General features: G+C 41.8%; 1 long non-coding RNA gene across 1 annotated transcript in view; it reads right to left on the reverse strand.

Moving 5' to 3' along the window:
- LOC124667396 overlaps positions 1-19952 on the reverse strand; it is a 49021-nt gene that overhangs the window by 26300 nt on the left and 2769 nt on the right. The gene's annotated exons all lie outside the window — the stretch shown is intronic.

Here is a 19952-nt window from a genome sequence, read left to right on the forward strand (position 1 = left end):
TTGAAAGTACTATTCATGAAAAGTCTTGGCTATAGGATTCAGTTGTTTAATCATTATCTTTATCATTGCTTTGAATCGCTGCATTCATCTCATATGCTTTACAATAGTATGATCAACATTATGTTGGTAGCATGTCACTTCAGAAATTATCTTTGTTATCGTTCACCTACTCGGGACGAGTAGGAACTAAGCTTGGGGATGCTGATACGTCTCCAATGTATCGATAATTTCTGATGTTCCATGCTTGTTTAATGACAATACCTACATGTTTTGTTCACACTTTATATCATTTTTATGTGTTTTCCGGAACTAACCTATTGACGAGATGCCGAAGTGCCGGCTCTGTTTTCTGCTGTTTTTGGTTTCAGAAATCCTAGTAAGGAAATATTCTCGGAATTGGACGAAATCAACGCCCAGCATCTTAGAATCCCACGAAGCTTCCAGAACACCCGAGAGCCACCAGAGGGGAGCCCTGGGGGCCCACACACCAGGCTGGCGCGGCCAGGGTGTGGGCCACGCCCCCCTATTGTGTCGTCGCCTCGTCGGCCCTCCGACTCCGCCTCTTCGCCTATTTAAAGGTCCCTGACCTAAATCTTCAATACGAAAAAACCACGGTACGAGAAACCTTCCAGAGCCGCCGCCATCGCGAAGCCAAGATCTGGGGGACAGGAGTCTCTGTTCCGGCACGCCGCCGGGACGGGGAAGTGCCCCCGGAAGGCTTCTCCATCAACACCGCTGCCATCTCCACCGCCATCTTCATCAACGCTGCTGTCTCCCATGAGGAGGGAGTAGTTCTCCATCGAGGCTAAGGGGCTGTACCGGTAGCTATGTGGTTAATCTCTCTCCTATGTACTTCAATACAATGATCTCATGAGCTGCCTTACATGATTGAGATTCATATGAGTTTTGTATCACAATTCATCTATGTGCTACTCTAGTGATGTTATTAAAGTAGTCTATTCCTCCTCCATGATGTAATGTTGACAGTGTGTGCATCATGAAGTACTTGGTATATGCTATGATTGTGATCTCTTGTAGATTATGAAGTTAACTATTACTATGATGGTATTGATGTGATCTATTCCTCCTTTCATAGTCTGTCGGTGACGGTGTGCATGCTATGTTAGTGTAACGGCCCCGGGTAGTACCCCTATAGAATTGTTTGTTCTTTTATTCTTGTGCATAATCATGCATCATGCATCACCCATGTTTTACTAAATCAAATTATTTTATAAACCCTTCTTATTTTATTTTACCCTCCCATAAGGTTTTTATAGTAAACCTCCTCTCTTCTATTCTTTAACAAAACCCTACAATCAAAACTATATTAATAAATAAAACTATTTCAAATATTTTCATATACAATATAAAATCTGGTTTTGCTTTGGTATGGTTTTAAAAAAAGGTTTTCAAATCTGTTTTGAACAAGAGAGAAAAAGAAAATAAATTTTAAAAACAAAACCCCTAACCCTAAACCTTCTGGGCCCCTCTCTCTTTCTCTGGCCTTTTCTTCTCCATCCCGGCGGCCCACCTCTTCCTCCTCCCTTCCTTCTTCTCCCTTGCAGCCCATCCGACCAGCCCAGCCGCAGCAGCCCACCTCTTCTCCTGACCCAGCCCACTCCCTCCTGGCCCGTACCCCTTCGCGGGCGAGGAGGAGCTCCTGTCGCTTTCTTCCTCTCGAGCACGTACATGGCGTGAGCGACTCTGTGGTCCTCCTCCAACCACCGCGCCACCACCTCCCCTCCCCTTTTTATTCCGCATCTGAGGCACTCCCAGAAACCCTAGCCTCCCTCTTTCCCCCTCTCACGTCGCCGCCATCTCCCCTTTCTCCTTTTTCTCTGTTCTGTGAAACACCGTGAGCTCCTCGCTGGCGCCCCGCCGTTCTGGTCCACCCCGCGCCAAGCCGTTGAACCCTGGAGATCCGCCTCGTCGAGCTCTACGTCCTAGTGCGAGGAATCGCTCTGGGAACCCTCCAATCGAGCACACCTCGCCGTTCCCTTCTCGCAAGTCCGACGGCAATTTCTCCAATTCCGGCGGGAACCGTGCCCCTCCGGCCACACCGACCCCTCCTTCGCCTTCCTGGTAACCTCGCGCGCCTTCTGGACATACTCTCCTCCTCCGTTGCTTCCTGGTTCGTTCTCCCCTTGTTGATGCCGACCGCCTCTCCGCAGATGCTCTCCGCCGGCGGTGCTCCGGCGACCTCTTGGAAGCGGCGCCGCCACCTTCTCGTCCGCGCGGACCAGGCGCGTCGTCTGCGCCAAGCCGCGCCTCCTGGAACCCTCTACCTCGCCCGCGCGCGCCATGCCAACCTCCTGGTGGTCACCGCCGTCCGTCCGCGCGCAGGCATGGTTTGCCAGCGTGGCCTCCACGTCAACATCTGGCCCCACCTGGCACGCTGGGTACATCGCCTCTGGGTGAGAAAAGTTCCTCCCGATCCAGATCTAGTTCTTTTTGCAAATGCCCCCCTGCACCTTTTTCAGTATCAATCCGGCGTCCCTGACGCGGACGCTTTCCAACAAAACCCCCTGCACGTTTTTCAAATAAACCCGGGGCCCTCCCCCCCCCGACTGAAATGTTTTTCGGGTCCTTTCCCTAATAAAATAAATCCTGTATTTTCTATTTCAACTAATAAAATCAATCTGTTAATAACTTTTAAATGGTAATTCGAAATTAAAAGTGTTATATATCAAAATTGATCAGAAAAATGTGCTGAACATTAATATGCCATCCATATGCATGTTTGCATCTTTCATCATGCCGCGCGTTGATAGTTATGCATGTTCACCTAACATATATGCGGAGTATTTCGGATATCCAACTAGGGTTTCCCCGCTCCGTTTAATATTGAAGTATCTCACCCCTGCCATGCTATGCCATGCTAATCAACCATTAACTTTGCCGGTAGAAATGCAACTCCAACCTTAATTTGTTTGTTCGGGATTCCGATCCCGCTTAATCTGGATAAGTGCATCGCATCATATTTGCCATGTCATGCATATCATCTTGATCATGCTGATTCTTTTGCCGTAGTAGTAAGATTTGCATCCGTTTTTTGTCCAGCATTTGCTTCTTCATGGATAGGATCACGAAGTGGTGTTGTGAGATACGACGAGTTCTCCGACAAGTTCTTCTGCAGCTTTTCACAGGCGAGCCCTCTCTCTTCACCTATTTTACTCTCTCTCTCGCACTGCTATCCTTATGTTGCGATTCTTTATCGAGTCACGTGTCCTATTCCACTTGTTTACCATAATAATCCTATATGTATCTTTCCTTACCCACAGCCGTTGCTTGATGTTTGAGCCTTGCGAGTCCTAGGCGTGTTTAGGTTCTGTTGTTTATCTCGATTTGTTATCGGGATATGTTGGGTTGTTGGGAGGTTATCACATGCTATATCAGTTGTTGGAGATACACATGCTTTTCTTATTTGTTAACAACTAAAATTGTAAGCGAGAGGCATCCGTGAGCCCCTTTGCGAAAGCATCGGAACTTTGACTCGCTAATGTCCCCTAGGACCCGAGTTCTTGTTATCTGTTCCGAGATTGAGCGCTCTACCCATGCGTGGGGACGATTATTGGGACCCCCTCACCCATTACCTTTTCTCAAGTCGGTTGAAAAGGGGGCCACAACCTTGGTTTTATTTGGCGCATGCATGTTTATATACCTGTTGCCTTCGGGTGTTTACTTCCTGTTGCCTTCGGGTGTTTATATTCTGTACTGTACCTTGCGGGACGTTTAGCGAAGCGTGTGGTTTGCACGCCTAGCCGCCGGCGCAAACCTCTGAGTCCGCTTCGGAGTACGGCCGGACTTCGTCACGGGTAGCTTAGTTGGGTGGCCCCCCTAGACTTTCTTGTTGAACTGGGAACGGTCTTGTTGTGAGACATCCACCCGTCGTAAGTGGGTCGAGCATGCGTATGGTTACATTTGGGCAACCCCTGCAGGGTGTACATCTTATCGATAAGCCGTGTCCGCGGTTATGGACGACTTGGAATTGTATAGCTTGATCATAGAACAACTTACACAGTTATCTTGTTGCTAATAATCTGTTAATAACTTGCGTAGTAATATAGCACTACTACAACCGATACCTAATAAAAGTTGTCCACCGTTGAGTGCCTTTTACATTGCCTCTTCGCAATTGTTGAAGGGGATATGTGTATTTGGCTGGGTTATGTTTGTGTAGTATTTATCTGTTACTTTGTGCGCTCTCTTATCTTCTCTGATTAGACGGATGTTGTAGCGTGTCTCTATTGGTTATAGTTTTGCTGCCGCTAAACCTACCATATAGCCCCGGGCGATATATATTTATACTCGCTCGGCGAGCATAGCCATTTCTAGTCTCGCTAAGTACGTGCCGGAGTTCGTTCCTTGGTACTTACTCTCGCCTTTTCCCTTTCTCTTTTGCTTCCTCCCTTTTGTCGGCAACCGATGGCCCGACTTTGACAGGTACGAGATGACGACGTTAGCAAGGTTACCCTTCCGGCTTGGCCTGGCAGGGTTATGGACGCCACTGGTTATCTTCAGGACTCTTAGTCCAATTTGTATCTTGTCCGTACTCGGACGCATTCGATCTTCTCGTATGATTTGGATCTTTGTATTGTATATTTGTATCTTGACTCGTTGGAGTCGTTGTTGTAATATATGTATCTTGTGGGCTCTATTGTAATCCTGTTCTAATGCTACCGCTCGTGTTAATTCCTCTGGCATCACGTGTGTGATTCGTCGCGCACGTCGTGTCGGAGGGCGTCTCTGAATCGATATCGTGCGGATTTCGGCGGATTCGCTGGGATCCTCATGATACCGGTTCCGGGGCGTCACAGTTAGTACTTGGTATAGTTGTGTTGATCTATCATGCACTCTAAGGTTATTTAAATATGAATATCGAATGTTGTGGAGCTTGTTAACTCCGGCATTGAGGATTTGTGTAATCCTACACAATTAGTGGTGTTCATCATCCAACAAGAGAGTGTAGAGTATAGCATATATCTATTTATTCTGTTATGTGATCAATGTTGAGAGTGTCCACTAGCGAAAGTATGATCCCTAGGCCTTGTTCCCAAATACTGCAATCATTGCTTGTTTACTGTTCTACTGCATCTGTACTTCCTGCAATATTACCACCATCAACCACACGCCAGTTGTAGCATCAAGCTATTTTCTGGTGCCGTTACTACTGCTCATATTCATTCATACCACCTGTATTTCACTATCTCTTCGCCGAACTAGTGCACCTATACATCCGACAAGTGTATTAGGTGTGTTGGGGACACAAGAGACTTCTTGCTTTGTGGTTGCAGGGTTGCTTGAGAGGGATATCTTTGACCTCTTCCTCCCTGAGTTCGATAAACCTTGGGTGATCCACTTAAGGGAAAACTTGCTGCTGTTCTACAAACCTCTGCCCTTGGAGGCCCAACACTGTCTACAGGAAAAGAAGCGTGAGTAGACATCAATCATATAGCAAAGACTTTTCATGAATAGTACTTTCAAGACAAGCATCAATAAGTCTTGCATAAGAGTTAACTCATAAAGCAATAAATTCATAGTAAAGGCATTGAAGCAACACAAAGGAAGATTAAGTTTCAGCGGTTGCTTTCAACTTGTAACATGTATATCTGATGGATATTGTCAACATAAACTAATATAACAAGTGCAATAAGAAAATATGTAGAAATCAATGCACAGTTAACACAAGTGTTTGCTTCTAGGACAGAAAGAAATAGGTAAACTGACTCAACATGAAAGTAGAAGAATGGCCCTTCGCAGAGGGAAGCATTGATTGCTATATTTGTGCTAGAGCTTTTGTTTTGAAAACAAGAAACAATTTTGTCAACGGTAGTAATAAAGCATATGTATTATGTAAATTATATCCTACAAGTTGCAAGCCTCATGCATAGATTACCAATAGTGCCCGCACCTTGTCCTAATTAGCTTGGATTAACATGGATTATCATCGCAATACATATGTTTTAACCAAGTATCACAAAGGGGTACCTCTATGCCGCATGTACAAAGGTCTAAGGAGAAATCTCGCATTCGATTTCACGCTTTTGATTATTCTCAACTTAGACATCCATACCGGGACAACATAGACAACAGATAATGGACTCCTCTTTAATGCATAAGCATTCAGCACCAAATAATATTCTCATCAGAGAATGAGGATTGTTGTCCAAAACTGAAACTTCCACCATGGATCATGGCTTTAGTTAGCGGCCCAATGTTCTTCTCTAACAATATGCATGCTCAAACCATTCAACTCATGGTAAATCGCCCTTACTTCAGACAAGACGAACATGCATAGCAACTCACATGATATTCAACAAAGGGTAGTTGATGGCGTCCCCAGGAACATGGTTATCGCACAACAAGCAACTTAATAAGAAATAAGATACATAAGTACATATTCAATACCACAATAGTTTTTAGGCTATTTGTCCCATGAGCTATATATTGCAAAGATAAAGGATAGAAATTTTAAAGGTAGCACTCAAGCAATTTACTTTGGAATGGCGGAGAAATACCATGTAGTAGGTAGGTATGGTGGACACAAGTGGCATAGTGTTTGGCTCAAGGATTTTGGATGCATGAGAAGTAATCCCTATCGATACAAGGCTTAGGCTAGCAAGGTTATTTGAAGCAAATACAAGTATGAACCGGTACAGCAAAACTCTCATAAAAACATATTGCAAGCATTATAAGACTCTACACTGTCATCCTTGTTGCTCAAACCCTTACTAGAAAATATCTAGACTTTAGAGAGACCAATCATGCAAACCAATTTTCAACAAGCTCTATGTATTTCTTCACTAATAGGTGCAAAGTATATAATGCAAGAGCTTAAACATGATCCTTATGAGCATAACAATTGCCAAGTATCAAATTATTCAAGACATTCTACCAATTACCACATGTAGCATTTCCCGTTTCCAACCATATAACAATTAACGAAGCAGTTCAATCTTCGCCATGAATATTATGAGTAAAGCCTAAGGACATATTTGTCCATATGCAACAGCGGAGCGTTTCTCTCTCCCACACAATGAATTCTAGGATCCATTTTATTCAAACAAAACAAAAACAAAAACAAACAGACGCTCCAAGCAAAGTACATAAGATGTGATGGAATAAAAATATAGTTTCACTAGAGGAACCTGATAATGTTGTCGATGAAAGCATCCCCAAGCTTAGATGCTTGAGTCTTCTTGAAATATGCAGGGATGAACCACCGGGGCATCCCCAAGCTTAGAGCTTTCACTCTCCTTGATCATATTGTATCATCCTCCTCTCTTGATCCTTGAAAACTTCCTCCACACCAAACTCAAAACAACTCATTAGAGGGTTAGTGCATAATCAAAATTCACATGTTCAGAGGTGACATAATCATTCTTAACACTTCTGGACATTGCAAAAAGCTACTTAAAGTTAATGGAACAAAGAAATCCATCAAGCATAGCAAAACAGGCAATGTGAAATAAAAGGCAGAATCTGTCAAAACAGAACAGTCCGTAAAGACGAATTTCTAAGAGGCACCAGACTTGCTCAAATGAAAATGCTCAAATTGAATGAAAGTTGCATACATATCTGAGGACCACTCACGTAAATTGGCAGATTTTTCTGAGTTACCTACAGAGAACACTTCCCAAATTCGCGACAGACAGAAATCTGTTTCTGCGCAGTAATCCAAATCTAGTATCAACCTTTCTATCAAAGACTTTACTTGGCACAACGATGCAATAAAGTAATATAAGGAGAGGTTGCTACAGTAGTAGCAACTTCCAAGACACAAATATAAAACAAAGGTGCTGTAGTAAAATAAACACATGGGTTATCTCCCAAGAAGTGCTTTCTTTATAGACATTAAGATGGGCTCAACGATTTTAATGATGCACTCCCAAGAAATAAGAGTTGAAGCAAAAGAGAGCATCAAGAAGCAAATTCAAAACACATTTAAGTCTAACCCACTTTCTATGCATAGGAATCTTGTAAATAAACAAGTTATGTAGGCATTATGCAATAAGCATAGAAAGATAAAACAAGTGTAACTTCAAGATTTTAAGCATGTAGAGAGGTGTTTTAGTAACATGAAAATTTCTACAACCATATTTTCCTCTCTCATAAAGATTTTCAGTGGCATCATGAACAAACTCAACAATATAACTATCAAATGAAACATTCTTATCATGAGCCTCATGCATAAAATTATTACTCTCCACATAAGCATAATCAATTTTATTAGTAATAGTGGGAGCAAATTCATCAAAGTAGCTATCATTATTATTCTCATCAAGTGTAGGAGGCATAGTATAAAATTTACTCTCCATAGTAGGCGGCACCAAAAGACCACTATCATTATAATCATCATAAATAGGAGGTAAAGTATCATCAAAGAAAATTTTCTCCTCAATGCTTGGGGGACTAAAAATATCATGCTCATCAAAACCAGCTTCCCCAAGCTTAGAATTTTCCATATCATTAGCAACAATGGTGTTCAAAGCGTTCATACTAATATGTTCCATAGGTTTTTTAATTTTCGCATCAAACCATCCATGTCTTAACTCAGGAAATAGATTAAAAAGCTCCATGTTGCTTTCCATTATTCCTAACTAGTTAAATAAAAACAAGAAAAAAAAAGATGCAATTGCAGGATCTAAAGGAAATAGCTTCGAGCACTTACAACGGTACCAGAAAATAACTTAGTTACCTGGGACCAGCGTGTGAGTGCCTTTTACCTTTCCTCCCGGGCAACGGCGCCAGAAAATAGCTTAATGTCTACGCACACTCCTTTTCCTGTAGACAGTGTTGGGCCTCCAAGAGCAGAGGTTTGTAGAACAGCAGCAAGTTTCCCTTAAGTGAATCACCCAAGGTTTATCGAACTCAGGGAGGAAGAGGTCAAAGATATCCCTCTCAAGCAACCCTGCGATCACAATGGAAGAAGTCTCTTGTGTCCCCAACACACCCAATACACTTGTCAGATGTATAGGTGCACTAGTTCGGCGAAGAGATAGTGAAATACAAGTTGTATGGATATATATGAGTAGCAATAGCAATCTGAATGAAATATGGCAGCGAGTAAACATTCAACGGAACAGTAAACAAACGGAGATTCGATGTTTGGAAACAAGGCCTAGGGATCCTACTTTCACTAGTGGACACTCTCAATATTGATCACATAATAAAACCACTCTACACTCTCTTGTTGGATGATGAACACCACTAATTGTGTAGGGCTACAAGAGCACCTCAATGTCGGAGTTAACAAGCTCCACAACATTCGATATTCATATTTAAATAACCTTAGAGTGCATGATAGATCAACACAATTATACCGAGTAGTAACATAGCATGCACACCGTCACCGACAGACTATGAAAGGGGGAATAAATTGCATCAATACCATCATAGTAATAGTTAACTTCATAATCTACAAGAGATCACAATCATAGCATATACCAAGTACTTCATGATGCACACACTGTCAACATTACATCATGGAGGAGGAATAGACTACTTTAATAACATCACTAGAGTAGCACATAGATGATATTCAACTAGATCACAAAGAGAGAGAGATGAACCACATAGCTACAGCGGAGCCCTCAGCCCAGGGGTGAATTACTCCCTCCTCATCATGGAGACAGCGATGGCGGTGAAGATGGCGGTGGAGATGACTCCGGGGGCAATTCCCCGTCCCGGCGGCGTGCCGGAACAGAGACTTCTGTCCCCCAGATCTTGGCTTCGCGATGGCGGCGGCTCTGGAAGGTTTCTCGTACCGTGGCTTATTCGTATCGAAGATTTAGGTCAGGGGGCTTCTTATAGGCGAAGAGGCGGAGTCGGAAGGTTGACGGAGCCGCCACACAATAGGGGGGGGCGGCCCCCCCTCTGGCCGCGCCAGCCTGGCGTCTGGTGGCCCTGTGGCCCCCCTCTGGTGCCTCTCGGGTGTTCTGGAAGCTTCGTGGAAGTATAAGATGCTGGGCGTTGATTTCGTCCAATTCCGAGAATATTTCCTTACTAGGATTTCTGAAGCCAAAAACAGCAGAAAACAGGAACTGGCACTTCGGCATCTCGTTAATAGGTTAGTTCCGGAAAACGCATAATAATGACATAAAGTGTGTATAAAACATGTAGGTATTGTCATAAAACAAGCATGGAACATAAGAAATTATCGATACGTTGGAGACGTATCACTGGTCCTTCCTCAGTAGATCGTCCATCCTCAATCATATCGATGCAAGCTCCTCTGGTGAGCACAAATGCAGTACCTTTGTATTAGCTATGTTAACTGCTTGATTGAATTGTTGGATTGTTGTACAATTGCTTGCTTGAATTGTTGTTTTTCTGTACAATTGCTTGCTTGAATTATTGTATTGCTTTGAATTGTTGATTTGCTTTGAATTGAACCCACCTCACAAAAAAGTACACTATAAATTGAATTGTTGGTTTGCTTTGAATTGAACCCACCTCACAAATGTCCACTACAATTTGACTGCAGTCACTAATATGTATGAAAAATACTTTACATGCAAGCACTCCTTGAACTTATGTTTGCCTAATTTCTATTGCTGACAATTATTACTAGTTAAAATGGATAAAAGTTGGATGAAAAAACCAAGGTCTAGTTCAACATATGGTATTGGTGTTACCAATTTCCTGCTATATGCAGCTGAAAATGCTGGAATACAAGATAGAGTTTTGTGTCCTTGCGCCCGTTGTGCAAATAGGTTTTGGAAAACCCATAGCATTGTCACTGAGCATTTGATATGCAATGGGTTCAGGCATGAATACCATACTTGGGTTTTTCATGGAGAAGATAGTGTAGAACCTCTTGTGCCACATTTATCTCCCTAGCCTGAAGATGTAGGTAGAACTGAAAGTCAAATTCAACCTGAAGAATTAGCTGATAGTGATGAGATGGACCAGATATTGTTGAACAATTTTGGAATGTATGACACTGGGGTTTTAGGCAACCAGGAAGATGGATATAGTGCAGATGATGAAGATGAAGAGGACAATAACACTAATGATGTTATTGCTGATGTTGTAGCCTACAAAAAGCTAGTGGAAGATGGTAGCCAGGATTTGTATGTAGGCTGCACAAGTTTTTCAAAACTACAGTTCATAGTTAGGTTGTTGAACATAAAGAATACATGGAAAGTGCCCAATGGATGCTATGATGAGATATTGTTATTATTTATGGAAGCTCTTCCACAATCTCATGCACTATCAGGAATTTCAAAAATTCATGCATCAAAGAGGTACATAAAAGACATCGGCATTGGTTATGAAAGTATTCATGCATGCAAGAATGACTGCATCATGTTCAGAGGAGCACACAAGGACGACACACTATGTCCAATATGTAACACAAGCAGATGGAAGAGTGAGAACGCAGGAGTTGGTGGGAAAAGGATGTAGAAGGTTCCTCAGAAATTTATCAGGCACTTCAAACTGAAACCAAGGGTCGGAAGGTTTTTCATGTGCTCTAAAACAGCACCATATATGACTTGGCACGGTAAAGGCAGAACTAAGGATGCAAAATTGAGGCATCCAGCAGACTCTCCAGCATGCAAACACTTTGATTTTACGCATTGCAGGTTCAGTGAAGACCCAAGAAATATTAGGTTTGCATTAACCACCGATGGGTTCAATCCATTTGAAAACATGAGCATATCATACAACATCTGGACAGTTATTCTGATTCCACTTAACCTTCGTCCTTGGGTATGCACGAAACAATCTAATTTCATCCTAAGTGTTATTGTTCCTGGGAGGAAGGGTCCAGGGAAGGAAATGGATGTTTACATGCAGCTGGCCATAGATGATCTTCAAGAATTGTGGAAACCTGAAATCTGGACACATGATGCAATTACTGGTGAGAAATTCTTGCTACGTGCTGCTTTGCTATGGACTATTATTGATTGGCTAGGCAGAGGCTCATAAGTGGTGAGAGCTTGGTTGTCTGCGCACATTATCTCACAAACACATGCAGTAGGTGGTTGAAGCATTGCAAGAACACAGTTTTCCTGGGTCATAGAAGATTTTTGGTTGATGGTCACCCGTACCGAATAGATGGTGCATCTTTCAATGGAAAAGATGAATTCAGAGATCCCCCAGTTAAGATTACAGGTCAAGAAATATCTGAAATGACTGCAACTCTGCATACAGATTATGGCAAGTTACAGAAACCCAAGCCACCTAGGAGAAAAAATAGGACTGTTGCGGAATTACAGGAAAATGAGGAAATTTATATTCACAGTGTGGAGGGAACTTTCAAAAGAAGAAGTGTCTTCTTCCAGTTGGAATATTGGCAGACACTACTTGTAAGATATAACCTAGACATCATGCACGTACAGAAAAATGTTTTTGAAAACATAATGAATACTATTTTGGATGTTGATCAAAGATCCAAGGACAACTTGAATGCTAGGTTGGATCTAGAAGATATGAATATAAGAACTGCCCATCATGCTGATATGATGGCACCAAAACCTATCTTACCTAGGGCAAGGTACCAGTTGCTTCCTCAGGCCAAGAATATATTTTGCACTATCATCAAGTATGCAAGATTTCCAGATGGATATGCATCAAACTTGTACCACAAGGTAAACTTGGAAGACAAAAGGTTAACTGGCCTCAAGAGCCACGATTGCCACATCATAATGCAGGATCTCATGCCGTTGGCACTATGTAGATCGCTGCCTAGGAGTGTGGCTATGCCGCTGATACGTTTTTGCAAGTACTTCTAAGTACTTTATGGTAAGGTGATAGATGTTCATGAAATGGAGCACTGGGAAGCTGAGATTGCACAAATCTTGTGTAAATTAGAGATGATATTTCCTCCATCATTTTTTGACATGATGGTGCATGTAACTATCCACCTAGCAAGTAAAGTATGAATTGATGGACCTGTTCAATTCAGAGACATGTGGTCTACTGAGAGGTTCGTAGGAACACTGAAGGACTTTGTACAGAACATGACTTACCCAGAAGGGTCATTGGCAGAAAATTATCAGTTCGATGAATTCCTAACATTCTGCTCAAGATATCTTAATGGCTATGCGCTACAAAGTTGAATATACCTAGTAGACATTATGATAGTAATGACCCTAATTGTGTTGGAAAACCTTATTTGAGGATCATCGGCAGGCCATTATTAGCTTTTGCTGCAAATCAGCTGGATTTCATTGCTTGTGAACTATCCAAAAATTGAAAAATATGTGCAGTGAGTCCATTCAAATAATTGAGTTAAATCATGGTAGGATTACTCAAATAGTTGAGTAAAATTACTCAAATGGAGGCCACGTAGTGTTATTCAAATGTGATTGGGTAAAAAGTAACGGAGTTAATTAGGGACTTGGATGGTTTCGGAATAACTGAGGTCAATTTCAACCATACCAACAATGCACAAGACGAACATAGCGAACCGTTTATTCTTGCAAGCCAAGCAATACAGGTTTACTATGTGCAAGATCTAGTCGATGTTGAATGGAACGCTGTAATCACTCCAACAATTAGAGAACTTTTTGATATGGATGGTGTGGATGTTGAAAAATGTGAGTGTTTTTGCAGCATTTTTTGTCAACAAGGAAATTTTTTATATACGTTGACAATGCCATTTATTATCCATACAGGAACAAAAATGTTGGAAAGCCAAGAAAGGAGGATGAGCATGCTCAACCACAAACTAAAGAAATTAAATCTGCCTACAAGAGATGTACATCCATCTGAACTCATCTCCAATGAAATGGAAAGAATAGCTGTTATGAAGGAAGCTAGGGAAAAGGGAGTTTACTACGATATGCTAGAAGTAAGTTCTCATTCATGCATCATTTTAGATATGGAAAACTCATTCAATTTGTAGTTTGTAATTACTGAATTGGAAAACTATTCAAATTGCAGTCTGCAAGGATATATGATTCAGAAGGGGAAAAAGAAAATGACAGTGACGATACCGAAGATGAAGCAGTAGATAATGTAGAAGATGACAATGAAGAAGAGGATGAACAAGAAGAGGAGGAAGAAGAGGAGGAGGAAATCGAGCAACCTGAAGAAAGAGAACAGCTTGAACCACAACAATGTATTGTCATGAGTTCGCTGGATTCCATGTGCTAGAACTGTTTTAGGCACTGGCTTGCTGGATTCCATGTGCTAGAACTATCGTAGGTTCTTACTCGTTGTACTGTTTTAATTTTCAGTAATGCTGAAAAGAAGAAGAGGGCCAACTGATATGAAGAAGGTTTGGCATAGGCATGGTCCGCATAACAAAGTGATTGTTGAATTCAACAATCTTGGACAGCCATGTGGAGTGAATACTTCACAATTAACAAACTTCATACAATATTTGGTCAAAGGAAAATACGTGTCAATGGGTCATGTGCGTTGAGAAAGGTTCCAACTGCAGAAAAAGAAAAGTTATGGACAACTATAAAGGTAATAGTTAGGTTTTACACTTATTACTGCTAATGTCCTCACAAATGGAGAATGTATCAGTATCTCATAAACATTTCCTTTTGACAGGCTTTCTTCAACATAACTGAAGCACACAAGGAATGGGTGATTAAATCAGCATGCAACAAGTGGAGAGCCTTTAAGTGCTATCTGAAAAACACTTTCTGGAATGCGGAATTGTCGGTTAACCAGAATCATGCAAATGGTTGTGGGCAAAGAATTCATGGAGCACAGTGGAGAGCACTGTGCAAGTACTGGAGGAAAAGTAGTTCAATGGTAAGTAACCCATCTTATGTGCTAGTTTTGAGTACTTTGACTTTCTCCTTCAGGCACTTTTTAGTCAGAGTAAAGATGTGGTGTGCTAGTTTAGTTAACTAGAAGGATACCCCGCGCGTTGCAGCAGGAATTTTTCCGATAACTCTATTTTGTAAAAAAGCAAATGGATATAAGTTAATTGAAATATGATGTTATTTGTAGGAACATGCAGGATTCAATTGCGGAAATAGTCAAGAGGCTAACTAAAAAACTAACTTGAAATGGTTATGTAGTTGTCGGCTAAAAGTTGATGATGTGGGATAATTTGATGGCTTAGAAAATAGATGATGTGCCTTGCATCTAGAGTATTAGAATGTTAGTGGGGGATGACATGGACAATTGGATGGCTAATAGAATGGATGATGTGGATAGGTTGCATGTTGAGATAGACAACTTAAATGACCCTCTAGTGGGGTTTTGCTTTATAAGAGATATAGATAAGGACTTTATGCAGGTACTGGCATCTAAGAACAGAACCACCAGATTAAATCAACCTAACTGTCTGCATACAGCTGGAACACGTAGTTTTGCTGTTGTATACGATCAGGAGGTACATTTGAATGCATGGTTCTGCAATGATAAGTTTTGCAGAAACATTTTAAATATGATACACTGACATATGCACTTCCACTCCTATAGAAACTAAGGCAGGGAAGAACAGTTTCTAGGACATAACTTTTCCGAATTGTTCATACAAACAAAGATGGAGTGCAATGAATGATTTATGTGCTACCAATATTGTAAGTCATAGTCCCTGAAATTCATGCAAATGCAACTTACAAATTAATAGCATCTACCATCTAATGAATGTGTTTCTTAAATTTGAATGCAGGCTTTGATAAATGAACGTTTCCAACAAAACCCTGCACTAGTTGGCGAGCAGCACACGGATGGTGACCTCTACTCTGAATTATTCACACAACCTAGGAATTCTAGAAGACATGGATTTGGACTACTGGTAGGAGGGAAAGCATCAAAGGTACTGGATGAAGCTGTAGAAGCATTAAGGGATTCTAAGGAGGAGAACATTGAGCTCAGAGGCTATGTGGAAACACTCATGGAAAGGAGTCAACAATTGGAAGAGAAGGTAAATTACCTGATGGCACGTCAACGAGATGGACATACAGATGAAATGCATGGAAACCAGGAACGAGGAGAAGCTGTAGCAGAAGAATTAGCAGCGTCAACACTAGTTGAACTGTCGACGCATAAGCAAGCACCACCTGATCAAGAGCAAACAAAGGAAGCTTCCAGTGCACCAGGCAGAAGAATATCATCATCAGCATCAATAGCATCTGGCATAACAAGTGCACCATCATCAAGTCATAATACATTGAAGGTACCAACAGCAACAACATTCAAGTCAACATAAGCTCCATTCAAATCACCTTTCAAGGCACCAGGAAAAGCAGCGACATATGCCGAAAAAACAGCACCAGCAACAGTCCAGGGATCAGCAGCAGCATGTGCCCAAAAAATAGCACCAGCAACAGTCCAGGTATCAAAAGCAACAACAGCAGCAGCCAAGGTACCAAAAGCAGCTGGATCAGCCAAGGGATCAACAACAACTATCAATGGGTCAGAAGCATCATCAGTACCGACAATACCAGAAGCAGCTAGAGCAGCCAACGAATCAACAATAGCCCTCAAGGCTTCAACAGCAACAGCACGAAAGGTACCAGAAGCAACTGGAGCATCCAAGGGATCAACACCACTAAATGGATCAAAAGCAGCACCCAAGGGATCAAGAGAAACGGCACACAAGTTACCAGATGCATCTGGATCAGCCAAGGGATCAACAACATCACTCAATGGGTCAGAAGCAGCAGCATCAACACCCAGGATATCAGCATCAACACCACCACCCAAGGGACAACAGCAGATGCAAGAACACTCAGCAGCCAGACATCAACCAAGACAAGAACAAAAAAGTTGACAACAAACCAAGGCACAGCATCAGCATTGAAGGAAGCATCTTTTGCTTGGTCTTAGGTTGCCGCCGAAATCGAAAGCAGTAACAGCTATCTCAGAACAAGGCAGTCAAGAAAGGAAATCACCAAGAACAAGTAAAAGAAAGATCACATGGTAATGTAGAAAGCCAAGCAACAACGGCTGCAACACCAACAGGAACAATAAGCAAGAGACAGAAGAAGAGGAAGCTAGAAGAATTTATTGATGATAAGCTAGAAGAACTTAGTGATGATGTGCTCATTAATTCAGTTAGTGTAGTTCAGAAGCCAAAATACTTTTACAATAATCTGCTAACAGACAACACACTGTTAGTCAAGGTAAAAGAGGAAAAGCTAGAAGAGAACATTGCTGACAAGGAAGGTGATTGGCATACTAGAAAACGATGCACTGATGAACAGAATGATTGGTTTAGAGCAAGGAATACACTGAAGGTCAGTCTGTTAGCAATTTTACCACACCTTGGTTTGTTGTACGCTTGTTGGGTTGCTTTGAATTGAACCATCATCACAAAAAAGTACACTATAATTTGACTGTAGCCACTAATTAGTATGTTAGCTAATATGGAAAATGATATTGTTGATTAATATTTGCATTGCATTCTGCATGATGTAGGCAAATAAAATAAAAACTGGCATCAAAGTGGGGTTGACTTCGCCAAACAGCTTACAGATGGTGGCATTGGGAACCGTTCAAGAAATTGAAAATGAGGAGTTTGTCAAAGTTTTGGTGAACGTGGTCTTCAAGAAAACAACTGCCCTGCTAATACCAAAAGGCAGAATGGTTCAAATGGAAGACACTGAGGTACATTGCATGACCTGGACAAGAAGAAATGTAGGTCACCTTTGATTCTTTCTTGTTCACCTTGTTTTTATGTTTTTATTTGTAGAAAAATGGGCTAGACGGACAGATAATAAATGTCAAACTTATAAAAGAAACATGGAGGATTAGCAAGGTAAAATATGCAATTTAACTAAACTATGCAGAGTAGCAACTATACAATATCATTATTATTAGTGAGCCTCTGTAGACATGTTAAACTGGAGTGTCAAAGCATGTGCACCACAGAGATGTGTTTGGTTAAAATATACATACAACTGTTTCACATTTTACAGGATGTCCTTGGTTAAAATATACATACAACTTGTTGATATATATTCATATGAAATCGATAGAATATCATATTTGTTGATAGATTTTTCTAAAAGAATTATCAGACTTTACATGGCTTGACTTTTTAAGAAAATATGAGACTTATTCATTGAAACAGGTGTTATCACCAAGGTTTAACCGAGTCAGAGGTGGGCCGCAGTCAAGATGGGCTTAAGGAAATATACGTGGAGAATTATATGAATCGGCCTGTTGGGCTTAATTGCCCGTGTATCCGAGGATTAAAATAATATATTTGTGTCTAGTTGGAGGAGAGAGAAGAGGAAGTTGGCTCTTATGCAATAGCTAGCTCTAGCACGTGCTCCTAGGCAAGTTGTGTTAATGCAAAGTGGGTCATCCATTTGAAAAAGTAGTTACTCCGTACATTCTTATAGCAACTATTGTACTTGTTAGCTATATATTGGCTATCGATGACATGATATCTTGCTTATAGCCAACAGCTAGAAGCTATACTTATTGGAGTTGCTCTGGAGAGAAAGTACAATAAGTCCTAGTTAGCTGGTTATAAGGATTAAAAAATAGTATATTGTACTTAGTTGGAGGAGAGAGAGAGGAGGAGAGACAAGGAGAGTGGGCTCTTATGTAAGAGCCGGCTCTAGCACGTACTCTAGACACTTGAGTGAGTGTGAAAGGTGAGCCATACAGCTGATGAAATACTAAATTTTTATGAGCTCACTACTGTATATGTTGACTCTAAGTTGGCTATAGATGACATAACACTTGGCTTATAGTCGGCGAGTTGGCTACACTATTGGAATTGCTCTAAGAATGTATCACGTTTTCAATGGATGACCCACCTTTCATTCACACAACTTATGCTAAGAGCACGTGCTAGAGCCAAAGCTCTTGCATAAGAGAGCCCTTATATTCTCTCTTCTATTCGCTCAGCGTATCGTCTCCATCGTATCGATAATTTCTTGTGTTCCATGCCACATTATTGATGTTATCTACATGTTTTATGCACACTTTATGTCATATTCGTGCATTTTACGGAACTAACCTATTAACAAGATGCCGAAGTGCCGATTCTTTGTTTTACTGCTGTTTTTGGTTTCAGAAATCCTAGTAAAGAAATATTCTCGGAATTGGACGAAATAAAAGCCCGGAGGCCTATTTTCTCACGAAGCTTCCGGAAGACCGAAGGACGAGACGAAGAGGGGCCACGGGGTGGCCAAACCCTAGGGCGGCGCGGCCCCACCTTGGCCGCGCGGCCTGTGGTGTGGGCCCCCGTGCCGCCTCTTGACTTGCCCTTCCGCCTACAAATAGCCTCCGTGACGAAACCCCCGGTGCCGAGAGCCACGATACGGAAAACATTGCGAGACGCCGTCGCCGCCGATCCCATCTCGGGGGATCCGGGAGATCGCCTCCGGCACCACTGCCGGAGAGGGGAATCATCTCCCGGAGGACTCTACACCGCCATGGTCGCCTCCGGAGTGATGAGTGAGTAGTCTACCCCTGGACTATGGGTCCATAGCGGTAGCTAGATGGTTGTCTTCTCCCCATTGTGCTATCATTGTCGGATCTTGTGAGCTGCCTATCATGATCAAGATCATCTATATGTAATTCTATATGTTGCGTTTGTTGGGATCCGATGAATAGAGAATACTTGTTATGTTGATTATCAAAGTTATGCTTATGTGTTGTTTATGATCTTGCATGCTCTCCGTTATTAGTAGATGCTCTGGCCAAGTAGATGCTTTTAACTCCAGAGGGAGTACTTATGCTCGATAGTGGGTTCATGCTGCATTGACACACAGGACGATGTGAGAAAGTTCTAAGGTTGTGTTGTCTTGTTGCCACTAGGGATAAAACATTGATGCTATGTCTAAGGATGTAGTTGTTGATTACATTACGCACCATACTTAATGCAATTGTACATTGCTTTGCAACTTAATGCTGGAGGGGTTCGGATGATAACTCTGAAGGTGGACTTTTTAGGCATAGATGCGGTTGGATGGCGGTCTATGTACTTTGTCGTAATGCCCAATTAAATCTCACTATACTCATCATGATATGTATGTGCATTGTCATGCTCTCTTTATTTGTCAATTGCCCAA

This window comes from Lolium rigidum, chromosome 6 (genome assembly GCF_022539505.1).
Source record: "Lolium rigidum isolate FL_2022 chromosome 6, APGP_CSIRO_Lrig_0.1, whole genome shotgun sequence".
NCBI classification, from domain to species: Eukaryota; Viridiplantae; Streptophyta; class Magnoliopsida; order Poales; family Poaceae; genus Lolium; species Lolium rigidum.